Genomic DNA, 10,430 nt, shown 5'->3' with positions numbered 1-10,430 from the left:
TCATGGAAGTGTAATAATAGCTGGTGAAAATAAATAGAAAGGGACGAACTATGCACATCCAAAAATGGCAAATTATGTCTCACTTTCAAGCGTATATTGTAACGTTATTAAAACAACATGGTCTTAAATTAAGTAACATAAAAGAGCTAAAACCAACATATTTTGGTAACTTTCACCAGATAATGTAATTACCAAGAAAAATGAAATGAATAATTTAAACCAAATCCACTACAGTACGATTGCAGGCCATCGTTTAAATACTCACTGTTTGGGACAGATACAACCAATAGACTTAATGTTTAGCAGGGCTATCTCTATCAACATACCCCTTTAACATATTTATATGATAAAACTGGTTATGTTCTCGCCTCCCAGGAGAGTGAATGGTGTAATTTAAGTCACTTATTTTCTTTTCAGCAGCATAAGGATCATAATATTTAGCCTGAGGATGAGATGGAGGTATGAAGAAGAGAGCCAGAAGTCTATCACCAGGCTGAGTAAATACTTTCCATTGTATCTCTGTTAAACCTTAATTTTATTCTTGACTGAGTAGCGTGAAGAATAGTTTATGCTACTTCTCAAGCCTTTGACAATTTATATTTGAAATTGAAGACACAGTCAAGACGATTAATTTATGAATGTTCGGTTGAAAGAAGTTTGTCTTCTAAAAACATCAACGATCCAAGGACTGTATATCCAAAAACTAGTTCAAAAAGGAATAAAACCCAATGATTCTTTAACAGATTTCTTAGAAGCAAAATTCCAGATATAATGTTTGACCCTTAATCAAATTGGGTAGATTAGGAAAGGCCAAAAATGTGTAAATAATGAACTTCATCAAATCATTTATTATTGATTCGCTTTAATATTCTGCAAAGAATTGCCTCTAGGAATCCTGTGAACTCACACTTTATGGTCAACACGTATTAGTTACCTGATTTGGCCTTAGGTACGTTACCGACACAGCCTACCATTATTACACTAAATGGTTAGTCAAAAACAGGAATAAGTTGCATATTTTCCTTAGATATCTTCTGGCTGGCTTTTAATACACTTTGACAAGTTTGACAAGATCTACTGTATTTAGAAATATCACTTTTAATCTTCGATTAATAAAACTGATTCACGATTTTGTGATAAATGTTATTGAATCCTAAGTGACTTGCCAAAATAGTTTCACGTCCTAGACTGAACATATCCTGTCGATGTGACATAGGAATAACAATTTAATAGCTCACTGACCAGTCGTCTGCAGCTGGTATCGCAGCTGGTCTTCATTTACACATAAAGACGCCATTTTACATAAATTACCCAATTGGTACTGTTGCTGCTTCAGTTTCGCTAATAGTCCTCTGAAATAGATTTGTGATCTCAGAATCTTGTTCCTGTTCGATAAGAAAAAATCATCTTTTGTCTTCCTGATTAGTATTGTGAGAAATGAATAGTACAAAGAGGATCACTGTGATCAAAACCTAGTGATTGCTCATTACCAGAAGCAAAAGTGACCACATCAAAAGGACTGACCAATAAATGTCAGGGAAGGAAATGATCATTATGAAGAACTCATATTGCCATAGCTCTAGAAACTGCACGAGTAGGATATATATCAGGAATTCCGTTTAAATGGGATGAACGTTTGGATCCAAACAAGGATTGTCAGTTTCAAGTGTTTTAACCACTACATTATCTCTAGCTAGGTCAATGCCTAGTAAGAAATAAATACCCTCAGTGGGTAAATACTCCTTGAATACGAACACTTTCCTGAGAAAAAGGCTTCTCAGATAAAGGCAAAGTACCTGATAATAAAAGACTCTGAGAAGCTCCTCTATCACTTAACATTTTAACAGGAATTTGTTTGGTAGAATAACCAACAAGTGATAAAGAGCCGTTTAAAGTGAGTGGTTCATAATTCTCCAAAACAAAATCAGTCTTGGATTGGTTTGCAGCGATAAATTATTGCTTGCAATTCACGACCGTGGCCTTGACCTCTTGAAATGAGTTCATTTGGAATAGCTCTGTTTTTTTACTACTGCTTAATTTTCAATCTACAGAAATCAGCAATGACGTGCATTTTCTTCTTGAAGTAAGTCTACGTAGCAAGAGATAATGATTTCGGATCAGTCTTATCAGAAGTTTTATTCTTGAAAGTTGCACCGGATTGAAATTTGGAAGTAATCATTTGAAACTGAGGTGGATTTTGAAAAATAGCAACAAAATAAAATCAAACAAATACTGATGAGAGGAAGATTAATTTATAAATGAAACTTTGTGAGTCACGGAATAGTCATGAGCCGTATGAACAACATTTTGTGATGTTTCGACCTTTCGCTAAACAAGTTAGGTGTTGACGTCACTATGGATGCGATTATTGCACACTGAAAGATACTATTTTCTGGCAAGCTGAAGCAATTCGTCATTTTCAATGGTACTAACCCTTCTCCACTTGTAGGTAACATTGATTTCTGTAAAGAATTTTCATATAGAAGAAATTGTAATATTTTGGGAGTAGGAAAATTCCGAAACAAGATGAATTTAAATTTGAAAGACGATTTTTTTCTGAAATATTTTAGAGAAATTCATATCTCGGAGTGACCCCCAATTTTCTGTTACGAATCTATGGTCTTAAAATAATAAGACGAAAAGAGCGAAAACCAACAAGCTTTGTAAAATTCCGGAAATAATGTTTCCCTAAAATACAAAGTAAAAAGTTCAAAAGAACTTAAAGTATTGTGATTTAAATCCCAAATAAACATACAAGTTATTATCATAAGTCTAAACTTATAGAGTATTCCGAATGAATTCCAGCGGTGTTATGATGAATTCCATTTTGAATGTGATTATGTGCCAATAGTCTGGAATAGTGGTTATGCGCTAACAGTCTTGATGTACTGCAATGATATTATCCAAGATGTCCTTGTTATAATTCACAATAATCAAAATTAAATGATTTAGTCCCAAAAGATTATTGAGCACCCTGTAATTCTAATGAACATGTTAAATAAATAAATCCTCTCAAATATTAACTGAAACACAACTAAAATTGTTTGCATTAAAAGTGTTGTTAAGCTATGTAATGAGTAATTCCAATATAACAAAGCTAACATAAAAACCTAAGACACAATTTTAGAACTAGAATGAGGGTCATCCTAATGGAAACTTATATATATATATGTATATATTGTATGTATTATTTTACATAGAAAAAAGAAGTATGTTTTGTGCGCTATGGATTTTTGTAGTGATCCTGGCACACACACACACGCACGCACACACACACGCAAACAAATTAAGTGGTAGGTCTGTAAATATCCCGTTGTTAAATTATATTGTATAATACAGAGAGCTCATATTGTTAATGTGTTAATGTATTATTGATATACATTTTTCAAAAGTTTTGCATCTCGTTTCTATATTTGTCTGCTGATCATTATCAGAAGGTATGAGCATGTCAACACACGTATGAAAATAGTTGAGTAATGAATGCAGTACAGAATGAATTAGAGTTATAGGACACGTGTCTTGAAAGCTTGATGAGAAACACGGATGTAAGTTGTTTGGAATGATCTGAGAAAAAGTTGAAGCAAGACACTTATTTACTTTAATTACAGGATGTTGTGCACGTTTTCCACATATGCACATATGCATTTATTTACATCTGATTACGCGAGTGCGTCGAAGGTTCTTTCAGGGGTTTTCCCTGGTTCTTCCTTCACCAGTTATACTGGCTGACATGTATAGCCTTTCATGCATTTGAAAATGGCGTTATTCCCACCCACAATAAAAACAACATCTGACTACTCCCGCGGCAGAACGCCCCTTACGGAAGCATTTTAATAAATTGAGATTAAGATGAGTTGATACTGTTTGGATTGAAATAATCTGCAGTTTCAATCATGAATTTATGTCAATGTGACAAGTTTCTAGCTTGATTTCATGTATACAACTATAAGTAAATTCACTACGACGTCATGCCGTCGCTTGACACTAATTTCAGTATTCGAATAATGTATGATACGATAAGTCATTGTACTTGAACTTACTCTATTTTTCTTCACAGATGTAAAACAGCAGAACCAAGATTGAAATTTGTACATAAAGAAAGAACAATTATCTATTTAAGTACAGCTGTGTCAATCAGAAAGCGGAAAGATACATGCTTGAGTATGTCATAAAGTGATGTATTTCCATATTATATTCATGTTTATACCGTGGCTGTCATAACTTGCATGATTACCTTACTCCTCCTAGTTCAAATTCGTCACCATCATCATCATTACCATCATCGCCAAACACCTCACTAACAGCACTACCACCACGATCATCATCAACATTAATTATTTACTTAGAGTTATAGGAATAAATAAGTTGTGATGAAGAGACTGAACCATTCATTTTGTGAGGAACCTGGGATTTTTTGAGAAAACAATATAGGGACATTTAAATAGTTTGTAAAAGTCTCCAATCACCATGTGTCCCCCTCCCCACCCCTGTAAAGTTAAATGTGCGATCTAAAAAAATGAAATATCACAAATATCGACCCTTAACAATGGCATAAAAGTAGTGCGACTACAGCAAATTTTATCGTATTCTAGCGCCGCAGTTCAAATATGAAATCATAATTTACGTTTATAATTTATTTGATAGTAGAGTAAGCAGGTTACACAACATTTTGGAATTTCATGATCGTTTCTCCAATTCAAATCTTAATCAAATATCATTACTGCATGTATATATTTTGTTTTATAGCTAATATCATGATAGTAGTAGCAAAAAGTGTCTCCAGTAAACGTGTGCTAATTTGTTATGATACTCTGATGAAGGAACTAGCAATGTGAAAATTCTCTTTTATCCTCACCTGCATGACAATTACTCGTGGCTAAGCATTAACATGGAGCTTTACAATTTTGATAATCTGATTTAAAGAAAAACCTTCCCGCCAGGTGAAATGCATGTCTATTGTATTTTAAAATCCAAAGGACAGACAACCGTCTTCTAACTACAAACCTCTATTATGTCTGAATACACCTTATGCTATGTCTTTCTCCATTAGTATGATTTCGACCAACCTGGCGGACTAAGCCCTGAGTTTACTCTAATGTTAACGTATATGATACTTGCGTTAACCTACCACAACCTCCTCCGTCTAATGCATGGTGGTTATCTTTGTCAAATTAGGTTGCTAACATACATTGTCTATAAAAAGAAAAATGAAACAAAATTTAAAGCAAATTAAATCATAGAACTTTTAATAATGCTTACTATACAAATAAAATGAAAAACTATCGTTTCGAAAGCGGCATTTCCTTAGCTAGTCGTACTCAAATATTGATGTAGGTGTATACTCCAAGCAACTGTGTAATTGTCAGGTGCGTAGCTAGACGTATTCAAATATTCATGCAAGTGTATGCTCCAAGAATTGTGCCATTGGCAGGTTCTTAGCTAGACGTACTCAGTTATTTATGCAATTGCACATTGTCTGTGACACCGCTCCGGTGGCCTAGTGGTTAGAGCGTCCGCCTCTGATGCGGGAGGTCGTGGGTTCAATCCCCGGCCGAGTCATACCAAAGACAATTGGTCGGCCTGGTGTCAGGATAATGTGACTGTGTAGGAAATCATGCTACATGTCTGCGGCATGATGCCCCGGTGCTAGACATCACTATAAACTGTCACACGGCAGACATCGTAGCGATATGACTGAAAATTGTTAAAGCTACGTTACAAATCCAAATCACACACACACATACACATATTGTCTGTGAAAATTTACACCCGAAGCTTGTTCCTTGATCCCATAAGGGCATATCTTAAATATATCACATACGCCCGTCTTGAGTTTTGTATTGTCATCATAAGTTTCGACCTCATTTCTAACTCAACGTTGCGTATTCACACAATATGTCATTGAAATGAAACTACTCAGTCAACCATAGAAATTCCAGCACTGTAAAAGTGGATTAAGGGAACCGGTTTTTCGTGTCATGACATCACTTTCAATTAGTCTTCTTTTTCGAAATGGGGGGATTTGTGATTGAAATATTTATTAGATTATCTGTCTTAAATAAACAGATGTTCTAAATGTAATTTGCATGCAATTTTGAAATATAATTTTGAAACGTGAACTAATGTTATATTCTTGATATTAACTGGCAGACGGCTCTCAACCAAATCTTTCTGTCACTTATTTTATCTCATTTTATGAATACAGCATTACTGGCAATATGTAATTATTTCTAAAACCTAATCAAATATATACACTCTAAAAACTTCTTCAACAAAACCACTGGGTATTATCATGCATCAGCTGGAGTTTCCGGTAGACGATGGCAAACATCGGGTGTTAACATACATAAATTGTTTCAACTTGAAGCTGCCAAACATCGGGTATTAACATGCATGCAATGGTTCAGGTAGAAGATAGCAAACAGAGGGTATTAACATGCATCAATTGTTTAAGCTAGAACATGACAAACAGAGGGTATTAACATGCATCAATTGTTTAAGCTAGAACATGACAAACAGAGGGTATTAACATGCATCATTTGGTTCAGCTTTAATATGGGAAACAGAGGGTATTAACATGCATCAATTGTTTAAACTAGAACATGACAAACAGAGGGCATTAACACGCATGCATTGGTTTAGTTAGATGGCAAGCATTTTAGAGAAAGCATATACTTGTTCAAGGAACTGCAGTTTTTGATACGTGACTACAAGCATGATGACAAACATTGATGCATGTTGACTGAAAGGCTCATCTGTATCTTTTTATTAAAGGCCGATGTGACAAATTAACAGATATATATAAAAGTCCGTGATTATCAAATATCAACAAATTAAATTTCAGCAAAAAGATATTAGTTTGGAATCGGTAGTTTTTTAAAAGTAATATTCATTTTGTATTGTACGAATACTTGTCATAGCGTTCAAAGTCGTTTATGGGCGACTTGGAGGGATCATCAGTTTTTTTAATAAACTGCCAAACATAAGAGCTTTAAAGTTCGGCTCTGACTGTCAAAACATATTTTATGACGCATCAGTACAAAAATATACTCATTGCTGAAAAATACTTTTTATGATGCATAGTCACAATTTTAATTATTCGATTAAAAGTCTTTAGTTTTAAAAAATAAATTATGTCTAATCAAACGGGATACAGCATGGAAATTTGGAAGGATCATCGGTTATTTTAGTAAACCTGCCAAACATTACAGCCTTGAAGATATCTAAAAGTGTCATAAAAATAATGAAAGGACATTGATGCGTATGAATAAAAATTGTCATAGTTAAAAGTACTTTTGATTTTATAGTCACAAGTTTAATGCACAATACAATAATGTCTCCCTATTCGATGTAATTATAGCCTATATTTAGTTCTATCAAAATCTTGTTGTGAATGATTTGATGCTTCACATAAGTATTATATTAAGTATTATATTGTCGTTTAATTACATAAGCGTGAGAGGTATCTGAGCTGCATATAATTCATATAACTGCACTAAAATCGATACTAGGTAATGACAAGAACAAAACAATTCTGCTCATGGCTGGATTACTCATTCTCCTCGAATTATTTGATTTCCTTTGAGGGATGACCCACATCACAGACACATATCGATATTAAGAGTACATGACGGATATCCCACATTATAGACAAATATTGATATTATACGTAAATAACAAAGAGCTATCAAAATATACAGAATCGTTTACGTTAGCGACAGAGCGAACAAAATACATGTTAGATTACATATTAAAACGATACATTTCCTATTTCATTTACTTTATACAGTTGCGAACTGCAAAATTTCCCTACATGATCTGCGTAAGTATCCTTGCTTCCGTTCGCAACATCATCATCATCAGTTCAAACTCTAGCACCATCAGTGTCTCCACCATCACCTCGATCGATTCTTTTTAAATAAAGATATTCGTGTATGAACAAAAAGTAATTAAGCAATGCAAATAAGTACAGGAAACCTAATTAGGAAAACTAGTTCAGCGTGTTTTGCGTCGTCTTACGACGCAATAGAGGCCTGACTTCCTATGTTGTTTCTATTCCAAATAAATTGTTAATATGGTACCCGAAAGCAAAATATATCATTGCCATATCATTTGCACAAATCAGGTGAGATAGCAACTCTCATACTATGTTGTTCCTCAGTTTAATTCGGGAAATGTTTTGCATGTTATACTGCAAAAACAACAGCCTGCGATGAATGATCAAGTTGTCATTAATTTAATTATTATCGATTGCTTCTGTGCTAATTTAGCCTGGGGATATTACTAAGTAAATTAATTCTACGGTTAGAATTTGTTTCATTTAATTTTCAAAACGGAGGGAAAAGGCACTAAATCAGTTTTTTATTTGCCAGAAACACCCAAACAACAGTGTATAGAAAAGTAAGCACGGAAAGGTCGAAAATTTATACTGCCCCCATCCCCTCCCGATTTTGATTAAGTGGGTACCATATCATACGTCCCAATGGTTGGTAATTATCTCGATTTGTAAGTAATATAATTAATGATTCACATAAACTAATGGATATTCTTCACGCATATTACGATTATGAACTTAACACATTCACTTTTGAACTGCAATACATTGTGATTAAAGAAGGAAAAAAAGAGTAGTTTCCACACTGAATCTTTGGGAAAGTGTTAAGGTAGGGAAGCAAATCAAAATATGAAAATATGGGCCGGAAACAGTATCATAGAAAGGTAGTTCGACTGAAAACACTATTTAAATATAAATCTGACAGTTAAATTACTTTCAAATAGAAGGCAAAGTGAAACATTTCTCAATATTCTATATTTACTTGATTAGCTGCCCAGCTTAAGCCTTGATGCCTCTCTCTCTCTCTCTCTCTCTCTCTCTCTCTATATATATATATATATATATATATATATATATATATATATATATATATATATATATATATATATATATATATACCAAGTGGGTTTTATGAACTAGTACATCTGCAGCACATGAGTTCAGGCCGTGACGTTAAGGTTTCGTTTTGTTTTTCGTACTGATTTATTAGGAATCAGAGATTATAAGTAAAATGTGAAGGCATGTTCTAACATAATGATATCTGTATTCAAATATTAAAACTAAAATGTTAAGAAATGCTACAGCATAGTGTTGTTCGAATTAAAACCCCTTACATCTGTCCATTCTTTGTTGTATATCAAGAAACGTTCGTTGTATTAAACGTTATTTGTTCTAAAGTTTTAGCTAGCCTTTGTTCTTTTAGTAATGATTTGATTACACAAGAAAACAAATCCGCAACAGAAAGTACCTGAATGCTGTGTGATGGAGCACGAAGACTGAAATTATATCCGCTTGCTATTACCTTTGCTAAGATTGAGCACGTGCTAATAAATCATGCATATTTCATTTTTGTCTAACAGGCCAGGTCCTCGTGCTGCGTTTCTGTTTAAAATATGCATGACATTTAGATCTTTTCTCAACTTTGCCACATCCGGGTAATAGGATAAGATTTGCGTCAGTCGACGTGACTAAACTAAATAGTGTTATCTTCATACAAATATATAACTTTTGGAGTAAGAGATTATATTTGTATTGTTTTTTTCTAAGCAAATGTTCATTACGATAATAAAAATAAACAGAACAAAACCATAAAGTTTGATAAAGTTAGCAAGAATGTAATTACTTCGTTTGATTCTCGAAAATACAAAAATGTTAATGTGTCAGCAATTATGTTTACTTTTGGTGTGAGATATTTTTAGGTAGGTTAATCGCACAGTTATCTTTAAATTATTTTCAAAATGAATATAGAGGACAACATTACATGTCTGATTTCGCACAAGATGACTTTGGAGTAGGTGAATGATTTGTGTAACCAATTGAAATGTAATGTGCGTTCATGTGTATGTGTTATAAATCATAAACCATACATATTCGGTATACGAATGCGAAGTAAATCATACAACGTCGTATTGATATCTTTGTAGAAAAGGATGTTTTGACTTATTTTTGACTTGGACGCCAACATTTTTCTGCCATCAGACTGTCTTTCAGCTGTAGTATTATAGGTCTGATATACGAGTCTGTATTGTAGAGCACAAAGAAAAACGAAAGGCATATCAGGAAAATGAAAACTGCAAACAAGCTTTAATCTTCTTTTGTATGCATTTGAAAATTTCTGATATCTTAATTTATCGCCGGCTTCCTGTAGGAAAGTACAAACTTTGGTACATATGCTAGATTCTGTGATGCATAAACTGTATTGTTGTCTTAGCTAGAATTTGATCGAACACGTACATTTAAGCCGATTTCTGCTATGTACATAACTTTTTATTTTGCCAACACATAAGGACAATAAAAACGTTGTTCCCCCATCGCGCTTTATAAACAAATTTAGATATTGTTACCAATGTTTATTTACCAAAGTTGAAATATTATG

General features: G+C 33.6%; 1 long non-coding RNA gene across 1 annotated transcript; it reads right to left on the bottom strand.

The window, feature by feature from the left end:
- Positions 1-2,236: 2,236 nt before the first annotated feature.
- LOC149770799 (uncharacterized) lies at positions 2,237-9,420 on the bottom strand. The gene is made up of 4 exons (XR_016418470.1): positions 9,303-9,420; positions 7,814-7,910; positions 5,129-5,193; positions 2,237-2,462 (listed from the first exon to the last, which is right to left on the bottom strand). It is a non-coding gene; the product is annotated as an uncharacterized LOC149770799 (long non-coding RNA).
- Positions 9,421-10,430: the final 1,010 nt, after the last annotated feature.

The sequence above is a fragment of the Sinohyriopsis cumingii genome, unplaced genomic scaffold (genome assembly GCF_028554795.1).
Source record: "Sinohyriopsis cumingii isolate HCF-2022 unplaced genomic scaffold, ASM2855479v2 utg002323l, whole genome shotgun sequence".
In the NCBI taxonomy this organism is placed as follows: domain Eukaryota; kingdom Metazoa; phylum Mollusca; class Bivalvia; order Unionida; family Unionidae; genus Sinohyriopsis; species Sinohyriopsis cumingii.
Note: the sequence above shows the minus strand (reverse complement) of the source record. Positions and strands in the feature narration are given on the sequence as shown.